We start from the raw sequence: 20,488 nt of genomic DNA, 5'->3' as shown, positions 1-20,488 counted from the left end.
TTGGCAATGCTCATGGAAAACTTTTCGCGATCAAAGGAGTATTGGGATTTAGTAGAAAATGAAATTTCTGCAGTAGCAGGAGGATCTACATATGCACAACAGAAGAGCATTGATGATCAGAAGCTGAAAGATTTGAAGGCCAAGTATTATCTTTTCCAAGCATTAGATCGTTCAATTATAGAAACGATTCTAAACAAGGATACAACGAAGGACATATGGGACTCTATGAAGAAAGAAATATCAAGGAACAACTAGGGTCAAGCTTGCACAACTGCAAACACTCAGAGTGGAATTTGAAATTCTTCAAATGAAGACAGGAGAATTTTTAAATGAATATTTTGCTCGAACACTTGCAATAACAAATAAAACGAAAGAAAATGGTGAAAGAAAGGGAGACGTGGCTGTTTGGGAAAAGATTTTGAGATCTATGACTTTCAAACTTGATTATGTGGTTTGTTCCATTGAGGAATCTAAAGATATAGATACTTTAACCATTGATGAATTGCAAAGCAGCCTACTTGTTCATGAACAACGCATGCGTTCTCACATCAATGAGGAACATGCCTTGAAAGTGACAAATGGAGATCAGTCAGGAGGAAGGGGTCGAGGTCGTGGAAGTTTCAGAGGAAGGGGATGTGGAAGAGGTAGGTAAAACTTCGAGAAAGCCATAGTAGAATGCTACAATTGTCCCAAATTTGGGCATTTTCAATGACAATGTGCAAGTAAGAATGAAGTGAAAAGACAAAAAAAGAGATTTTACTGATGGCTTGCACGGGTGCGAAAAAGGAGGAAGATGGCTAATAAGATTGTTGGTATAATATGGGTGGAGTAAAGCAATATTTTTAAGATTTAAATGAAAAATTCAAAGATTCAGTAAAACTCAGCAACAACACAAGCTTGGTTGTACTAGGAAAGGGCAACATAAGGCTGCAAGTGAATGGAACAACGCATATTATTACAGAAGTGTTCTATGTTATAGAATTGACAAACAACTTGTTGAGCATTGGACAATTGCAAAAACGGGGAGTCGCTGTTACATTTCAATATGGAAGGTGCAAGGCGTTCCATCATGAGAATGTTTTAATCATAAATACAAAGATGTCTGAGAATCGAATGTTCATGCTTCAAGCAACATTTCAACCTCTACCATCAATGTGCTTCAACTCAATCACGGAGGACAAAGTGCAGCTTTGGCATTGTAGATATAGGCACCTAATAACTCTCTAAAAGTAGAGTCATATCTAGTCTTTTTGTAGTTAATATTGCACTTTTATTCACCATTTTCTCATTTATTACCTCATTGATTCTACTTAGTGAGCATGAAATCGTTTATTGCGGTCCAACATGAAAAAAATATGATTTGACATAAATTGATCTTAATTGTACTTTTAATTGAGTTATGTGGTAAAATTTCAGACATTTATGCTGAATCATGAGGGAGTAGCAAATTTGGAAACAAACGGGGGATGACATGGAAATTTTAAATTCACATCCGCCGTCCAAGTGGGTCATTGACTACCCAATGAGGAACATCCTACGTGGACAACTTATTCATTTTCAGCCTAAAGGGGAACCCATGCTCAATATAAAAGGAAAAAGAAGACCAAGAGGAGGGTGACACACTTTGGGAGAAAAAAATCGGATTAGACAATAGTACCTCTGCTGCTGTGAACTGCTGTGAAACCAGAGAAGAAGAAGAAAAACCCTAATCCAGCAACGGTTGACAACAGAAGGAAGAGAAGACCAAGAAGGATAGATTAGGACAATGAGGTGGACGTGAGAGCTCAAGAGAAGGGAACTTCCATTGAAGAACGGCAACAAAGCTGGATAAGTCTCTATTTTCTTATTCTCTTTTCTTATTCTATCAATTTTATATGATTAAGATGTGGGTTCCTCTGTTTAATTCAGTTTGTATGGAGAGCTAAACTTTATAGGGGAGGCGAGAGAGTTTTATATAGTTTAAGTATGTTGATGGTATGATTTTAGTTTATTAAAGAGTTGTTGTTAATGATTTACATGTGTGTTTAATTAGCTACTTTACATACATAGTTGTTCTCTTATTCGGGAGAAGAGAGGGAGTAATGAAATTCTCTTTAATACTCTAGTTCCATAGCAATGAGACTTGAAGGGTAACAGAAGGGTTAAGAATAATACTTCTCTTAGAGCCTTGTTAGAAATCACAACGATTATGGAAATAATCACCATTCATGACCCTCGGAAGTGGGCTTGGAAATCTATTAAAAGGAACTAAAATGTACCACAAAACTCAACAACTTATCTATTTAACCTCTCTTAGCCGAACCTTCCTTCTTATAGTTGACTTTCTCATCATTTTCTGTTTTTCAATAGCAGTGGCACTCTGTTTTAGTTTTGTTTAAGTAGTTAAAATCACCAACACCCATTTGAATGTTACCTAAAAACTCACTTAATTTTCAATGATAAAATTAACCAAAAGGATAGGTTCCCTGTGGAATCGATAATTTACTTATTACTTTCTACTTGTGATAGTGTATACTTGCACTTATTCGTGTGAATTTTACATCATTTTATTATATACATCCACAAGCGACCAGCACTTGACCTTTGATGGTTTGAAACCACTGAAAAAGAAAGAAGGTGAATGGATTACCTGAACTTAATTCTCCTTCAAGGCTTTGCAAGGACTGCTTAACAAGAAAACAACAAAGAGGATCTTTTCCCAAGCAAAGCACGTGGAGAGCTTCACAAGTGCTTCAACCAATACATGTTGATATATGTGGACCAATAAAACCCATCTCCAACGGTAAGAAAAGGTACTTTGTAACGCCCCTAATTTTCTTAACCTAATTAGTGACGTCATACGTACATGCATAAATCTTTAAACGGAAAATTCAACATAAATAGTCTTGGAAACAACATCAGTCTTACATAAAGGTTCAAAATCCGAACTAAAGATAACTCCAAAACGAAAACATTCAATAACTGAATTAGGAAATTTAAATAAAATGAACGTTCAATGATCTAACTTAAAAACCCAAATAAAAACATAAATGGGTAACTATACCCTCTCTTTAGTCTTCCATGGTAACCTCAGCTCCATCGTCAGCCATACATCGGCACCTTGCCTTTACCTGAAAAATGAAGGTAGCACGTGGCTTGAGTATTTTATGAAATACTCAATAAGTCACCCCACTATTCGGGTTAGAGATGCAAACACATGCAACATATGAGTGGGACCTAACTTTTGTAAACTTGCCTTGGGTGCTTTTCTATTCTGGGTAGGGTTGGATGTGTGATATTTCTCCACACGAGACCCATGTACACGCACAGAAAAGTCCCGCATGATATCATGGCGAACATAAATATCGACTTTCGTTCTTTCATGACATAAAGAGGAAGTATCCCAATGCAAATGACATACAAACATGCATGAGGTCTCATAACTTACCTTACATGGCATATTACTTAATATGAAAATACGTTCCAATTCCATAAGCATGTCATGACATAATTCAGTTATACTACGTGCATACAGTCAACAATCATCACTTTCATGGCATATAGTACTAACATATCAATCATAAATTTTCATAACATTACCGGTCAATATAATTCATGTGTCACATAGTCATATCACATATAATATGGTGCATGCAGGGGCCACAGAGCACGCATCATCATACAACACATAATAAACTAATTCCAATAGTAAAGTCACTTACCTCGATGGCCTTGGCCAAAGTCACTCACAACAAGCTAATTCCAACGGTTAATTACGTCCTATAAGAACCACATAACATATTTAGAAACCATTCATAACATATCCTAGCTAAACCTCATGTTAGTTATCAAGGTAAACACCTAACATAATTTAAGTTGACTATTAAGAGTCATACTAACCTTAGAATGCAAAAACAAGAGCAGAAACGTCTTTGGAAGGGCCGTAAGCCTAGAAATTGGTATATTGTGGGTATACCGAACTGACAAGCCAAGCTACCGTCAAGCTGAGGAAGTCTGATGGAGGAGTCGAGCCATGTATATACGTGCGAAGCCGAGAAAACGCGCTACAGGCGTGCGTCTATGTTGAGCCAAAATGAATGCAGATCCTGTTTGGGTCGAAAGCAACTACAGCTCGTGTCTTCATACGACCTAAGGGCTGGAAGCAGGAGTTGTGTCCGCGGGTATCCGACTCGATTCGGTGCTCGTCTTCCAAACCCGCAACACCCTAAAACCCTAATCGACGATGCGCAGACAACAACTTCTCGTTCCCATGTAGCCTCCTCCATTGGTTGGTTTCTCCACCATACCTTGACAAATGCAATGTCTTTTACCTTGCAAGCCAAAATTCCCAATGGTTTTTCCTCATAGCTTAAGTCTTCTACTACTTCTAGAGCCTCATAATCTATCACATGTGTTGGATTGACCATATACTTACGAAGTACAGATACATGAAATATTTGTGTACAGTTGAGAGCGATGGTGGTAGGGCTAACATATACGCAACGGGTCCGATCCTCTCCAAAATTTCAAAAGTTTCTATAAATCGAGGACTCATCTTTCCTTTGCGTCTAAACCTTAGGACTCCTTTCATCAGGGCCACTTTCAAGAATACCATGTCACCCACTTCAAACTCTAGATTCCTCCGTCTTGAGTTCGCATAGCTTTTCTGTCTACTCTGAGTAGTGCACATCCTTTCTTTGATCTTTTGCATCGCCTCATTCGTAACTTGGACCAATTTGGACCCACCAACTCACGTTCCCCTACCTCATCCCAACATAATGGTGTTCTGCATCGTTTTCCACATAATGCCTCGTATGGCGCCATGCCAATTGTCGCCTGATAACAATTATTATAGGAAAATTCCATGAGATGCAGCTTCGAATCTCAACTACCAACGAATTCAAGAAGACAAGCACGTAACATATCCTCTAAACTTTGATTTAAACGTTCTGTTTGTCTGTCTGTTTGTCAATGAAACGTTGTACTGATATCCAAGCGAGTGCCCAACGATTTCTAGAGTCCTCACCAAAAGCTGAAGTAAAACGTGGGTCACGATTTGATACAATTGATACTGTTCCATGCAATCTGACAATTTCATTCATGTACAACAGTGCGCAATTGTCTACTGTGTAGGTGGCCTGACCATGTAGCCCTTTAATGTTCTTGGTAATCCTACCATGAAATCCATGGGAATATTCTCCCATTTCCATGGTACACTGAGAGGCTACAATAATCATGTTGGTCTCTGTCTTGGTGTCTTGACCTGATGGCAAACCAAACATCTACTTACAAACTCTACGATATCCGTCTTCATTCCATGACACCAAAAGTGTGGCTTTATATCTTGATACATCTTGGTACCTCCAGGATGCATGATGAATGGAGAATTATGCGCCTCCTTTAATATTCTATTCCTCTATTATTCTACCATTGGTACACACAACCGACCTTGATACAGTAGTCCTCCATCAGATGCCTTGGTGCATTCGTCAGCTGGTTTTGCCTCCATCCATCTTATTAAGTATCTTTTCCAACTAAGAGTCTCTTATCTGAGCATCAACAATTCTCTGATGGAGGGTGGGTTGTATAGTCAGTCAAGCTAGTTGTGCTTTAATACCTTCCACTGCCACCGTTATTCCAGCTTGCTCAAAAACTGCCTATACCCTGGGTTTTCTTGTAAATAATGCTGATGAATGAGCTGTCTTTCTACTTAGGGCGTCTATAACCACATTGCCCTTCCTGGGGTGATATTGAATGTCAATGCCATAATCTTTGACCAGCTCCAACCACCTCCGTTGTCTTATATTCAGCTCCTTCTGAGAAAAGAAATACTTCAAACTTTTGTGGTCAGTGTAAATTAGAGTCTTCTCCATAAAGGTAGTGTTGCCATATCTTTAATGAGAAAACCACCGCTGCTAGTTCCAGATCATGCGTTGGGTATTTCTTTGTATAGTCCTTCAACTGGCTGGATGCGTAGGCAATAACCTTCTCATGTTGCATCAACACACAACCCAAGCCTTTCTTGGAAGCATCACTGTAAATGACATAGTTCCTTGTGCCGTCGGGCATCGAAAGTACTGGCGTAGTCACCAGCCTATCCTTTAGATCTTGAAACTTGTTTCGTACTCTTCGAACCATAAAAGCAGTCTTTCGAGTTAATTGCGTAAAATGTGCAGCTATTTTGGAAAAATCCTTTATGAAGTGTTGGTAATAACCTGCTAAGCCTAGAAAGCTTCGTACCTCAGTAACAGTGGTTGGACAATTCCATTTAGTGACCGCTTCCACCTTGGCAGGATCTACTGGCACACCTTTCTCAGATATCACGTACCCTAGAAAAGCGACTTCACGTAACACAAAATTAACACTTCAAGAATTGACTCTCAGTATTGTCAGAGCCTTTCTTAGATGTAACTGATGTTCTTGATCTGTCTTTGAGTACACCAAGATATCGTCTATGAACACTATGACAAAAGTATCCAAACATTACTTGATCACGCGATTCATCAGTTCCATTAACACTGCAGGGGCATTAGTAAGTCCAAATGACATAACCACAAACTCATAATGTCATACCTTGTTCTGAAAGTTGTCTTCGATATATCCTCATTTTTAATCTTGATCTGGTGGTAACTGGACCGAAGGTTAATTTTTGAAAACACTGTTGCCTCCCTGAGCTGATCAAATAAGTCCTCAATGCACGGAAGGGGATACTTGTTCTTCACTATTCTCTTATTCAACTCCTTATAAGCAATGCACAAGCGCATAGACCCGTCCTTTTTCTTGCCAAATAGCACAGGCACACACCAAGGAGAAATGTTGGGTCTAATAAATCCCTTATCTAACAACTTTTGTAGTTGCGTCTTGAGTTCTTTCAGCTCAGCTGGTGCCATACGATACGGGGTCTTAGATATTGGACTGGTACCTGATTCCAGCTCTATTGCAAAATCAACATCTCATGTCGGAGGAATTCTTGGCAAGTCCTCTAGGAATACATTTGGGAACTCATTCACAACTGACAATGTTTCTAGGGAAACCTTCTCTTTCTTGGTATCCACAACGCTGGCTAGTATTGCCCACGCTCCGTCCTGGGCTAACTTATTTGCTTTCATCATTGATATCACCTTTGGCACAGTACCAAGACTCGTGACCTTGAATTTGAATTTGGTCTCGGACAGTGGTGTAAACACCACTTCTTTCTTGTAACAGTTTATACTAGCATAATGTTTTGCTAATCAATTCATTCCCAAAATTACATCATACAAGTCATATCAAATACTATTTAGTCTACCACTATTTAACTCCTGATATTAATACATGACTATCTTTTACTCTATAAGCAGCAATCATATTCACCCCTGCTGGGGTGCCTACTGAGAATCCATGCAATAAAGGTTCTAATACAAACTTTGCTTGACTAATAAAAACCATAGAAATAAAAGAATGTGTAGATCCTGAGTCAAAAATGTCAAAGCAAGGTGCCCAAGAACAAATAGTGTACTTGTCACCGCTACATCAGGGTTTCCAGTATCCTTGCTGGTAGAGGCATAAGTTCTTGTTGGAAGACGGTTCTGAGTGGGGTTATTCGCGATGCGTAATGGCCTTTGCTGAATTCTGGTATCAGTGTACGGCCTCCAAGACAGTCCTTAGACAAATGCCCTTCCTTTCCACATCGAATACAGGCTCCAGATCAAGCCAAACACTAACCCCAATGATTCTTACCGCACACCTTACACTTGGGCCTATTTTCTGACCTGTTCTCACAGCTTTGCTACTCACACCTAAAATCACGGTGCTGTCTATCGGATCGTTTCTATGTATGTAAAAAAGACAATTCATTTCGGTCAGTCTGGTCGCGGCGTCGCTTCTATCCCACTAGTGATGAAGGGGGTTCACGCGAACTATCAGGTCCTTCCATAGACGTAGCACACTCCACCCTGTGGGCCTCAGGGTAGTTGGTCGACTCAAATACTGACTCAATGGACCTCAACCACATCTGTGCCACCGTTGGAATGTCAGATGCCCCCTTAAAAGTTCGAGGGTCACCCCTCTTGGAATCCCGCAGGTATCTAGCCTCCATGGTTGATGTAGAAGCATTTTCTTGTTGGTTGACATTCAAATTTTGTATTACAGTTTGCAATCATCTACTAGGGCAGTTGTAGGGTATGTGCGGCTTGAGGTGTTGTTGGTGGCAGAAGAGGCTACTCTACAAAATCCTCCCACCCCCAATTACGTCCCCTTTCTCTTCCTCAACCCCTAAGCGGGGGTCATCCCCTAAGACCTCCTCCTCGAGTTCTAGTTGACATCTAAACAGTGCACGTAACTACTAAGTCACATAGTTATCTAATAGATTCAATAAACGTTCGTAGTTATGCAAGTCACTCATGCATACAACTATACATTAACATAATCATCCGATAGTACATGACATATCATAAATCATGCAAGCATATAACACATGTACATCATTTCATTCATTACAAAATACAGATTCACTACTGCATGCATCATTTAATTAAGAATTTTTAATTCTTAAAAAGGCATACCTGACGGTTGCTGGAGGATCATGAAAGTACGTTAGGCCTACATCGTACGCCAGTCTACAAAACCTATAACCTAGAGCTCTGATACCAACTGTAGCACCCCTAATTTTCTTAACCTAATTAGTAAAGTTTGTATGTTGATGATCTCATTTTTACTGGAAATGATAATGTTCTGGTTTCTAAATTTAAGAAGTCCATGAAGCATGAATTTGATATGACTGATCTTGGCAAAATGAGGTATTTTTTGGGTCTTGAATGTTTATTAATCAAAAGAAATATGCATGGGAGGTACTGCAAAGGTTTGAATGGAGAAAAGCAATCGGGCTCACAATCCAATTGTTCTAGGCTACAAACTAATGAATGATGAAGGAGGTGTTAAAGTAGACTCGACTCATTTTGAACAAATTGTTGGGAGTCTTATGTATCTCACAGCCACTCGACCAGATGTGATGTTTGTAGGAGGACATACAAGCAATAAATGGAAAATCCTACTTAGCTTCATCTACAAGCAACAAAAAGAGTGCTAAGATATTTAAAAGGCACTCTTGATTTTGGAATTTTCTACAAGGGAGGAAATAGTGATCTTATCTCTTACTGTCACGACCCGATTCTCGAGGCTTCGAAGCTCAGACCATGACCCAAAAGACAAAATAAAAAATAAACAAAAAGAGAACAAAATAGAAAGAATAGTAAAATAAAAAGATGAAAATCCAATAAAATTAAAATAGAAGAAAGCTGGGTGTAATTTTCAAATATTTCAAAAGATGATTTAAATTTACAAAAAGGAAATACAATACAAATATAAAAGAAATTTGCAAAAGACTCCAAAAGACCGAAAAGGGACTGACGCTCCGGAACGACCTCCTCTATGACCGCACACTCTCAAACGCTCCTCCACCTCGACCGGCACCTGAAAAAAAGGGTAGAAAGGAATGAGTATAAAAATCATACTCAGTAAGCCACCTACTTGTAGGCTCTCTTCGCATTCTAACTTAATAGGTTCCCACGGTCTCTTAATTCGGTTCTAGTACATCTGGTTCTAATTTTAGTCCCTTGGAGCTTGCCCCTTGGGTTTCACCGGTTCATCGTCCTTTCATTAAACACCTAGAGGTTCCTTACGACAAGTTGATATGCTCGGTATCTCTCTATGAGGTGCTACCTCTACATGGATATCTGGGACTACATGGTATCTAGCCTAGGGGTGTGCTGAATACCCCTAAGCCCATATGTCCCCCTATGGGGGGCGCGACCCAACCCGTTCCCATGCAGCTAATGGGTTGTACAACGTGGGGACACATTTCCCATGCGAAATGGCTAAGAGTAGTAAGGACTGGTCAGGAACCCTTGGTCCTCCCACGAAGCTATAGATACCGTTCTCACACTAGCAATCTATAAACACTCCTGAGGTACCTTGTTGCCGTGGTAATCCGCTAAGTTCTTAGGGGAAGGTTAAGTCTGGCTAGAGCGACTTATCGCTCCTAACAGCAATTCCTTAGGCTTATCATAGAAATGGGCCCTAGCAAATAACAGAGTGTGCACGCAACTGTCTTCTAACATCATAATATATAATTCATGCAAATTAGGCACGCCACCTCAATGGGGCGATGGCCTCCATCAAGCACCCAGAACACGAAGTTCGCGCTCAATGGAGGCGAACTCATCCATCAAGCACCTGAAACGCGGAATACACAATTCCAACATAAATTAAATGCATGCATACGTACGACGAAAGCTTAAAGCATACAAACAACACTCAGACAATTCACCCAATACACTAATAACAATCAATCCGACTAATCTCATTCGTGGAGAGCTAATTCTAAGGCAAAGGTACTAGCATGCATGCAATCCAAGCGAATCCTACAAGTATTTCTTCCTAAATACCGGGTGGTGACTTACTTGTTGACGCGTGCCCTAGCACTCCTGCACAAATAGCGTTCCAAGAATACTGATTTTTCTCAATTAGGTCCTAAGTCAGATAAAAATATGATTAGAATCAAAATCGGGATGAAAATCAGGCAGAAAGAAGTCGGACGGGCTGGAACTAACCCTCATGTGCTCCCACACGCCGCCATACGTCCTCGCGCGCCGGGAGAAGGTCTACTCACGAGTACCACACCCGCGTGCTCTCTGCATAGTCATAGTCCAGGCGCCCCAATTCGGGTTGGTGAGTCAGCAGGTGGGTTCGCTCCTGTGGGCTGCAGCTGGTTGGGGTTTGAAGGCGACACGTGTTGCCGTCTCACTGGAGCTGCGTAGCTCCGACCGACGCTCAGCACGTGTCCACTGCCTGCCCAGTCGCGTTTCGCCGCTCGCCTTCGGGACATGGCTATCGGAATTTCTTCTCTCTCCGTTCCTGGATGATTCTCGGGTTTCTACCTTCGGATCAAGGTTTCAGCCAAACTTCTTCAAAGATCCTGTAGAGAGTTGTTCCTAGATGAATATATCAAGATTTCAGATCTTGATTTACAAAGAAAAATCGTAGATTTGAGAAAACGTTCAAGATCTTACCTTGCAGATTTTTCCAATTTTTTGATGGAAAATGGGACTCCGGTCACCCACATTCTCTTTTCCCTTCCAAGAAAGGCTCCTTGCATCATGATCTTGACCGGAATAGACTCCGACAGTAGTTTTTGGTGAGTCTTTCGGCGGTTCATTCTTCCTCTTCACTCTAGGTTCTCTCTAACCCCATTCTCTCACTATTTCTCTCTTGCAGGACTCTTCATAGGGTTTCATTTGGACCCCTTAGTGCTTGTCGATCCTTGAGCTTCCACTGTTCCGTGGTCATGGTATCCGGCTTCACCCCCAACAGAGGTTCGTGAAGATCTTTCTGGTACAGATAATCTTCAATCTGCATCTTCCAGAAACCGAAATCAGATCCATCGAACTTCTCAATTCCAATCTTTGAACTTTCCATCTTCACAGATCGTGGTGAATTTTGCCTTGCTCTAATACCAGTTGTTAGGATCGCACAACAACGCACACGCTCGATCTAGATGATCACAAAGAGAAGGATAGAGAGAATTGCAAGGAGAACTCTGGCTAAAAGGATTTTTTATTGATGACTTGAGGCATGTACAACAAGAGAGTACAGAGAATAGAAAAGTACATTTAAAAGCTTTACTGGACGGGATATATATATGGTTCAGTCTACTAAATATAGTTTTACCAGATTTAACCATCTACTATATATAGCTATGTACCATATATAGCTTTACCGGATATAGCTTCACCATATATGGCTTTACCAAATATAGCTTTACCGGATATAGCCATTGACCAAGCTAAAAATACAGGGAGCAGACTCCATAACTCAACAATCACAACAGAGACCACGTCTCCCCTTGACAAGTAATTTAACTTGCCTTTTGACTATTGGACATCTTTGCAATGATTGATTGGCTTAAAATCGGAAGGAATGAGAGAAGTTTAACCTGCAAGTTTGAATAAACTTCCATTTGACTACTTATTTGTTTATTGACTTCTCGAGTGTGGTTCATGCTCCAAATTTTCTAAAAGTCTTTAATTGGGTCACAAATTGAGTCGAGTTATCAATAACAAGCAAAAAAATTGTTTCCAAAACTTTAAATTGAGAAAAAAAAAAATCTAGTTCAATTGGACAAATGTCAATCAACTCGACCTATTTAGTCTAATCCAACTGGACCGGTGAGGTAAAGTACAAGTGAATTAGTTTGGGTCGATTCACTCGAAACATCTTCCTCCTCATAAAACCAACCACTCACCTACGGTGTGATTCGAAATGATTGTATAATGAGAAATTAATTATCTGATTTTTCTTTAAAGTTCAAATTTAAATTTTATTGAGAGTGCTAGAGACCAAATTTCAAGAGAAAATTGTTTAGAAAATACAAATAATAATAGAAAAAAATTAGGAAATTCGATTCAAGTAAACTCAAGGGGTAAAATAGTCCTTTTGTCCTCCATGCCTCATTTGAATGTTTCAATCTAGGAGTTGGATTATGACCATAGACCCTTAAAGTTACTCATAACAATGAGAAGACTCAATCTGAATATTTGGATAGTCTAAATTTATCAAGAATCGAGAAGGATTGAATGGTAAGGATTTCGAGTTTTTTATTTTAGTATTCCTTTAAATTGAGATGATTTTTTTTTTTTAATAAGCTTGTGAATTTTTTATATGTCGTTCTTGGAGAAATTTCATACAAGCTTCATGAAGAAAGTTAAAATTGATTCGAACCAAAAGTCAGAATTCCAGAGAACCACAAGAAACTGCAATAATATGGCTTTCTTCCAATTTTGATCAAAATTATTTCTTCCCGTGGTTGATTAGAAATAAATTCTAAAAAAAACTAATCAATGCTCTACAACTTTGTAAGAAAGAATACTCTATGACTTTCATGAATAAATCATGTTGATTTAGATTAGGTAGGAAAATATACAAAAATCCAAAGAAATTAAAAAAGAACCTTATGAATCTTGAAAAACAATATGCATAAAAATGAGGAGGACAAACCACCGGAGGACACGTGTCAGGCGGAGGGGTAGTAAGCGCATTTGACTGAGGGTTGGATACATGTTGGATTTTGAGCGGTGCAACGTGTCTGTTTCCTAGGGGTGTTGTGCATGTTGAGAAGATCTGACTTGACCTGACCGCTTAATCCAACCCGCACATGACCCGTCCCCTACGCTAGATTCACTATAACGATTCAACCCAGTCTCTTCCGTGTTAGTAAAAATGAACAACGTGTTAAGAGCGCAGCGCAACTCCTTCTCTAGTGTCACATCTATACTCATGCATGGGCGACCTCCTGCGTGCGTGAACACCTCCGTGTTTGCCACATTTGATCTCAGTTTGTCATATTTTCATTCCGGTTTCTCGATACTAACCCTAGGTTTACTTGAATTAGGACCTACAAAAAAAAAAAAAACAAAAATCCCTCTAAGATAAGAATTGATGATGCATGTCTATTTAATGTTTTTCTCTCTACAAGAAAGCAGGAAAGGAAACTTTGGGTTTGTGCTCCAAGAGATTTATGAATGTTATCTCCTTGTTGAGCAAGTTGTTTGCACGTAAATTACGTGTTAGTTTTAAGTTAATATTTGTAGGAAGATTATGGATTTTCTTGCTTTAGGTGATTGAGAGGAGTATCTCTCTAATAGACTTGCATGAAAATTTACATTATGTTTTTCTGTGTTCTAGGTGATCGATAGAATATTTCCATAGAAAAGCATGCACGAACTAGTGTAAGTTAGGGCATTAGAGCTAGAACACTTTTCATGTAGACTTAGGTCAAAACGTTTTTAGTAGATTGAGTACCTTAGGACTTGTAAACACGAATTGTATCTAAACTTCCTAGGCGCCCTTAAACCTTGTAAGCCTCCACGACACTCCAGAAAATTTAGGAAAACTAATGAAACTGTTAGAAGTGTGAATGATATCAATTTGTAGAGTCACTATTGTGTGTAGAATCAACCTGCATTGAGAGAGGACGATGGACGACTTAAATACTTAACTCAAAGTGTCATTACTATGTGCATGCCTGCCTTGAGAGGGGACAATGGTTTTCATCCTTTTGTCGTAATCTAACTTTCGAAGTCTTGAAAATTAGGTCATGATTGATTATCCAAGCGACCTTCATGAAGCCTTAAGATCTCTGCAATGCGGATCTAATGAGACAACAATCGTGAAGTTTTGTTAGAATTCAAGGAGAATATTGAAAATCCACTCAACTTCGATGAACTTCATGCTCAATTTCTTCTTCTCATTGTTCGCCTAAATCGACTCCACAAGCTTGTTCCTCATACTCCATTGGTTATTCTTCTTCAATCATGCAATATGAATTTCAACAAAGATGTTAAAAAACTATTGTTTAAATTACAAAAGATAAAATCAAGTTTAAATTCATAGTACATTGAAAAAGAATCAAGCCCAATTATTTTCGGAGGGTTACAAATTTGCATAATGGCTAATTATGATAATAAAATATGAAAGTACAACTATTGATTTGCTCGAAAAATGTAGCACTCGATGTCAACTCCCTAACTTTTTACACTTACGTACACGACCACTTCGTATAGTTGCCCGAAATGGGCACTCGAAACCACCTATCTCACAAATAATCAACACCGCTAGAAGGAGGGCTTGAACCTCCAACCTTGTGGTTAACAGCCACACGCTCTAACCAACTGAGCTATTCCAGCCATACAATCACTTAACTTGATAGTTGAGTATTGATGAAGACGCAAGTCAGCTAACAGGTGAGGCACTACGCAACACGTGTCAGCATACGGTTTGCGAGCGCGGATCTGCTTGTGACCTGATCCAAGATCCGCAACCGACTGACCCAAACTGCCTCCATTTAACCTGTTACCTACCACCCTTCTAATTACGCCACAGGACACTACGACATAATTGGAAGGAAAACCATGTGCCTTTGGGTTCGAATGCACACCATTAGAGCTAAAAGAACCCATTGTTGATAGCTAAGGTACGTAACTAACCTATTGCATTTATATTATATTGTATTATATACATATATTTCTAGCTTCTAACGTTCTTTTTTTAGAATTTGAGATCATTATGTAAATGATGGGGATAGAATTTATATTATATTTTCCTAAAAAATATTTTTTTCTTTACCTTTTTTAATAGAAATTATAATAAAAATTTAAAAATTATTCATTAAAAGTACCTTTGAAATGATGTTGGTTGAAAAGTATTAGGATAAAATTTTTGCAAGGATGAAGATGAAAAAAGAGGGAGTGGGAACATAAATGATGAAAGCTTTCCCACCCTACCCTGTGGATATCTTTAATTGTAACGATCATAAATTTCTAAGTTGCTACTAACGTCTCATGCTTATTATCTATGTGGAAATATAACTCTTAAAAGAAAAATCATCTATAACATACATGTCAACAATATTTAAAAAATCTTCTATCTCTGGAAAACACTGCTATGGTCTTACGTGTTTAAATACGAAATTGTGAAATTTAGAGGAAATAAAAACAAATACAAAATAATTTAAAACGATGAAATGCAAAACAACATATTCTAACCTAAGACTAGGAAATTAAATACGAGTCTACCCTATGGATGTGTTAAAGTCTCTGCTTGCGATGTCGCCGTCCTCTGTATATGTGCGTCCTGCCTTTACCTAAAAAATGATATGGCACATGGCCTAAGTATTTCGAAGAATACTCAGGAAGTGGCCCCACTATAGAGGTCATGCAAATGCAAACATATGCAATCATGCTCTTAGGACCTATCACTCTCTTTAGGGGTGACCTCCAATCTCAGACTACTATGGATGTGTAGTGTGAATCCTCAGGGGGCTCGCACAACCCCTAGACCCTCTCTGGTCAAGCTAATCTGTAGAGACGTCCGGAGGTCAGCGGAACCCCTTAGCGTCATTCTCCCCATGAACACCCTTATCATCATACTTTGTGCGTCCGCACTCATCGTATCTGGGGAAGTATCCCTATACTTATGAACATACAACATGCATGAGGTCCCTCTAATTTCCATCTTATCATCTCTTCTGACCCAAGTCTCTAGTCTCATCCTTTTGTTACGTTAAGTAACACATGCTCATTGGATATTTATATTAATATCATTTTCATGCTTTTAGGGTTGTGTCCTATGTCAGTCTATCGATAGAATGCAATATGGCAATCATCATCATATAACATGCTTAATATGGAAAACATCAACATATTAAGACAAACGTCATGCAATCATCATACTCATCATATTGTCATAAAGTGCATCAAGCATCTCAAGTACGTCATCAATCGAAATGTATATATTACGCACATCATCAAACATCATAACTTAAGCATCATAACTCATACATCATCATATACATATACATCATAATATACTCAGACATCATCATATACTAGTATACGACATCATACGATACAACTCATACATCATCATAATTCATATATCATAAATTGTAACTCATACAATTTCTAGCCTATCCTATAGTAAGGTCACTTACTTAGCCGAAGTACTCCCTAATTAGCTAAACGTAAGCTCTGTTCCTTGAGAGATTCTCCAAAGGTTGTTAGGGTTTGCTTCCTATCGCTGCTTTTGTCACCTTTTGTTAGTATTTCATATTTTAATTAATAATCCAACTACAATGTGAAATACGACTCTAAAATGACATCAATTATCTTAATTGAGGCTGAAAATAGGTTCAGGAGGATTGAAACGGTGGTAACCGGGTCAAAAATTGAAAGCTGAGCCGAATACGCTGGGAGTTGCCGCCAGAAGCCGTCCGAACTGCCGTCGCGCTACCAAGCCGAGATGAGACGAAGGGCTGCTCACACTGGTGGGTGCCACGTGGCGGGTCGAATGGCGCTCCAGGTCGGGGCGAGTGTCGAAGGCCGCAATTCGTGGGCGAGTGTCGAAGCCGTCCGAACTGCCGTCGCACTAGGCTTCTATTCGTGGGCTGAGCCGCAAGCGAGTTTGGCTGTGGGTTAGTAGGCTGCGCCATAGGCCTCATTTGTAGGATGGACTCGGTTTTGGTTTCTCGGTTTGCGGCTCTCTGGTGTGGGTTGTAGAGTAGGCGCGGATCGCAGACTTGGATTTTGGGTCGAGGGTTCTTGGGCTGCTACAGGTGGGCTACACTGACGCAGTTTGGGTTGCGAGTTATGGATCGGGCCCGACCCACATCCGATGGAGTCGTCTCCTTCACCCGGATTGCTGCGATTCTCCGACACGTTCTCTCTCCTTTCCGTGACATTTTCTGACATCGTTTCTCCCTCTTTTTCTATCTTTATCTCTCTGTAGACTCTCCTCTCCTCTCCCACGAAGTTTCGTAGCAGATGGACATCGGTGGAGGTGGATCGAAAATTCTCCAAAAATTGATTCTGAATTCCTTCTCTAATGTTGAGATATATTATTTATGGAATATATCTTAATATTCTTTCCTTTATGATTTGATTTAGAGTTTATTTTATTTTATTCTCAGTATTTAATTATTTTATATTTTCCTCATTTGTGAGTTTATACACCTTCCCAATTCTATTTCTATTTCTATTTCTCATTTTTAACACGGTATCAGAGCATTGATCTTGGTATTTCTAATATCAGAGCACCGATCTTAGTATTCCTAATACCCCCTTGGACTCAGAGTCCAAGGGGAGTATTAAACCTCCAAACCCTAACTGAATCAGTGAAGCCTTTACGTCGATCATCCAATATCAAGAATACGTTATAAGCATATTCAAATTTCTCACCAAGCTCAAAGGTGACATATTCAAGATGTTCGTATTTTCTTTCACAGCCTCTCAAGTGATCAAGAGCACCGATATTGGTGTTATTATCCAGTAAATCATTTATGCATGGACCAAGAAGTGATCAGGGAGAATATTTACTTGTTCCAAATCAAATTAAATGGGACAAGTTACTAATCCTCGAGTCAATCATTGCGGTCTATTTCTAAAGCATTTATGCATGGACCAAGAAGTGATCATGGAGGATATTCACTTGTTTCAAATCAAATTAAATGGGACAAGTTACAAATCCTCGAGTCAATGATTGCGGTCTATTTCTAAGTTTTGCATCTTTCTTGAAAATTCAACAATTTCTTGAAAGTCTAAAAATGCAAACCAATCAAAGGCGGTCTATTTTTTGGTTTTGCATCTTTCCTGTAAATTCAATAATTCTTGAAAGTCTAAAAATGCAAACCAATATTGTTTTTGTAACGCCAAAAAAAAAAAAAAATTGGTTTATGTCAAGGAGATGGTACGCCTATACGGGTACCAGACCCTATCGGGTCAGACCAAGACGCGAAGTGTTGGTATGAAAGAGCGACCACCTTAGTAAAAGTCTCATGGGAGTAACCACCTTAATGAAGAGGCAACTCGAGAACGTAAAGAAGACGGGAGATGGGCCTATCCCAAACTCTTCCAAGAGACGCCAACTTTCGGGGACGAACATCTGCCTTTAATGGAGTTTGCCTACAACAATAGTTATCAAGCGACCATTCAGATGGCCCCCTTTGAGGCACTGTATGGGCGTAGGTGTCGAACACCAGTGTTTTGGGAAGAGGTAGGCACGCAGCAACTACTGGGACCAGAGTTGGTCCAGGTCACCAACGTAGCAGTGCAGAAAATCAAGTAGAGGATACTCACCGCACAGAGTCGACAGAAAAGCTATGCAGATGTGCGTAGAAGGAACCTTTAATTTGAGGTGGGTGACCACGTGTTCCTGAAGGTGGCCCCTATTAGGGGGGAGTTGAGGTTTGGAAAGAAAGGGAAATTGAGCCCAAGGTACATAGGCCCCTTCAAGATTCTAGACAGAGTTGGGGCCGTGGCTTACAAAATTGCCCTACCACCGAACCTTGCCACCGTGCACAATGTGTTCCACGTATCCATGCTGCAAAAGTATACTCCCGACCCTACTCATGTAATCGAGCATGGGAGGCCTCCTCTTCAAGAAGATCTGTCTTACGAGGGGAAGCCTAGCAGAATTTTGGCTCTCGACACTAGGCGGTTGCGTAACAAAGATATTCCCTTGGTAAAGGTCTCATGGGGTAACCGCTGTGAGGAAGAGGCAACCTGGGAACGAGAAGAGGACGTGAGGAAAGCTTATCCCGAACTCTTCCAAGAGATAGCTACTTTCGGGGACGAAAGTTCCTAAGGAGGGGAGAATTTGTAACGCTAAAAAAAAAAAAAAAAAAATAGAAGGCGGGGGGCTAAGTCAACTGAGGGGCAAAAAGGTCATTTTGCCCCTCTAGCCCTAATAGGGGTCCAAGGAGAACCCCGTCAGATTCCCTGCAAAAGAAAGAAAAGTTAGAGAGAAATCAGAGAGGAGTCAGCCGCGAAGATTAACGGACCACCGCCGGAATCCATCTCCAGACGAGACTCATACAAGGATTGAGAGGCTAGCAAGGCCGACGCTCCGTCAAAACCTAAGAACATTTCGCGAGGTAAGGTTTCTGAACGACATTGCTCAGATCTGAGTTTTCCCCTACGTGAATTGATCCTAAAATGCTGAAATCTTCACCTAGGAACAACTTACGCATGGTCTGTGAAGAAGTTTGGCCGAGACCTCAACCCAAAGGCGGAGATCCGAGAGTCGTCCGAGAACGGTGAGTGAACTTCTAACGTTCTTAAATAATCCGATAGTCAAGAAAAAATTATAGAAAAAATACTAGGACGTAGCCTGTAACACGATCTAGAACTTTGTCGAAGGAATCATATCAATTCGATCTACGGATTGAAAGTTATGAAAATCGGAAAAAACAGACTGGGTTTTAGTTTTCAGAGGACAGAGAAGAAAGAAGAAAGAGAAAAAAAAAAACGGCCGGTGAGCGGCGGAGGGTGGCGACAGGCGCCGGACACGTGTTGACCATCGGCTGGAGCAACGCAGCTCCAGCGAGGTGTCGACACGTGTCACCTGCAAGCCGGGCCGAACCGCGACGCGAGCCGAGCCGACCGGGCCGGGCTGGCCGACTGCGACTACGCGGAAGCGAGCGCGTGTGCAGCCTACGACTAGCACCTTCCCGCGTGCGAGACTACGCACTCCCAGCACGCTGCTGGCACGTGAGCGTGCGTGGAACGGCCAATTTGGCCCGGTTGTTTTCTGTTTGCCTGATTTTTGTCCCGATTCCAGTTCTAATACTGTTTTTACGTGTATAGGGACCTAATTTAAAGAAATCAATATTTGTGGACACCCACGGGCAAAGAAACGCTAGCAAAAAGGGCACGCGTCAACCAGGTAAGTCACCACCCAGTATTTAGGAAGAAATACTTGTAGGATTCGCTCGGATTGCATGCATGCTAGTAGTCCTGCTTCAAATTAGCTCTCCATGTAAACTATTAGTCAGATTAACTGTTGTGTTTATATTGGGTAAATTACATGATTGTTGATGTATGCTTTAAGCTTCCGCTGTATGTATGCATGCGTTAATTTATGTTAGAATTGTGTATGCCGGGTTTCGGGTGCTTGATGGACGAATTCGCCCCATTGAGCG

General features: G+C 40.2%; 1 non-coding gene across 1 annotated transcript; it reads right to left on the bottom strand.

Moving 5' to 3' along the window:
• Positions 1–14,625: 14,625 nt before the first annotated feature.
• TRNAN-GUU (transfer RNA asparagine (anticodon GUU)) lies at positions 14,626–14,699 on the bottom strand. The gene has a single exon. It is a non-coding gene; the product is annotated as a tRNA-Asn (tRNA).
• Between the last annotated feature and the right edge of the window lie 5,789 nt (positions 14,700–20,488).

The sequence above is a fragment of the Cucurbita pepo genome, chromosome 18 (assembly GCF_057944985.1).
Source record: "Cucurbita pepo subsp. pepo isolate OVF chromosome 18, ASM5794498v1, whole genome shotgun sequence".
NCBI lineage: Eukaryota > Viridiplantae > Streptophyta > Magnoliopsida > Cucurbitales > Cucurbitaceae > Cucurbita > Cucurbita pepo.
The sequence above is the reverse complement of the archived record's forward strand: the minus strand, read 5'-3'. Positions and strand labels throughout refer to the sequence as shown.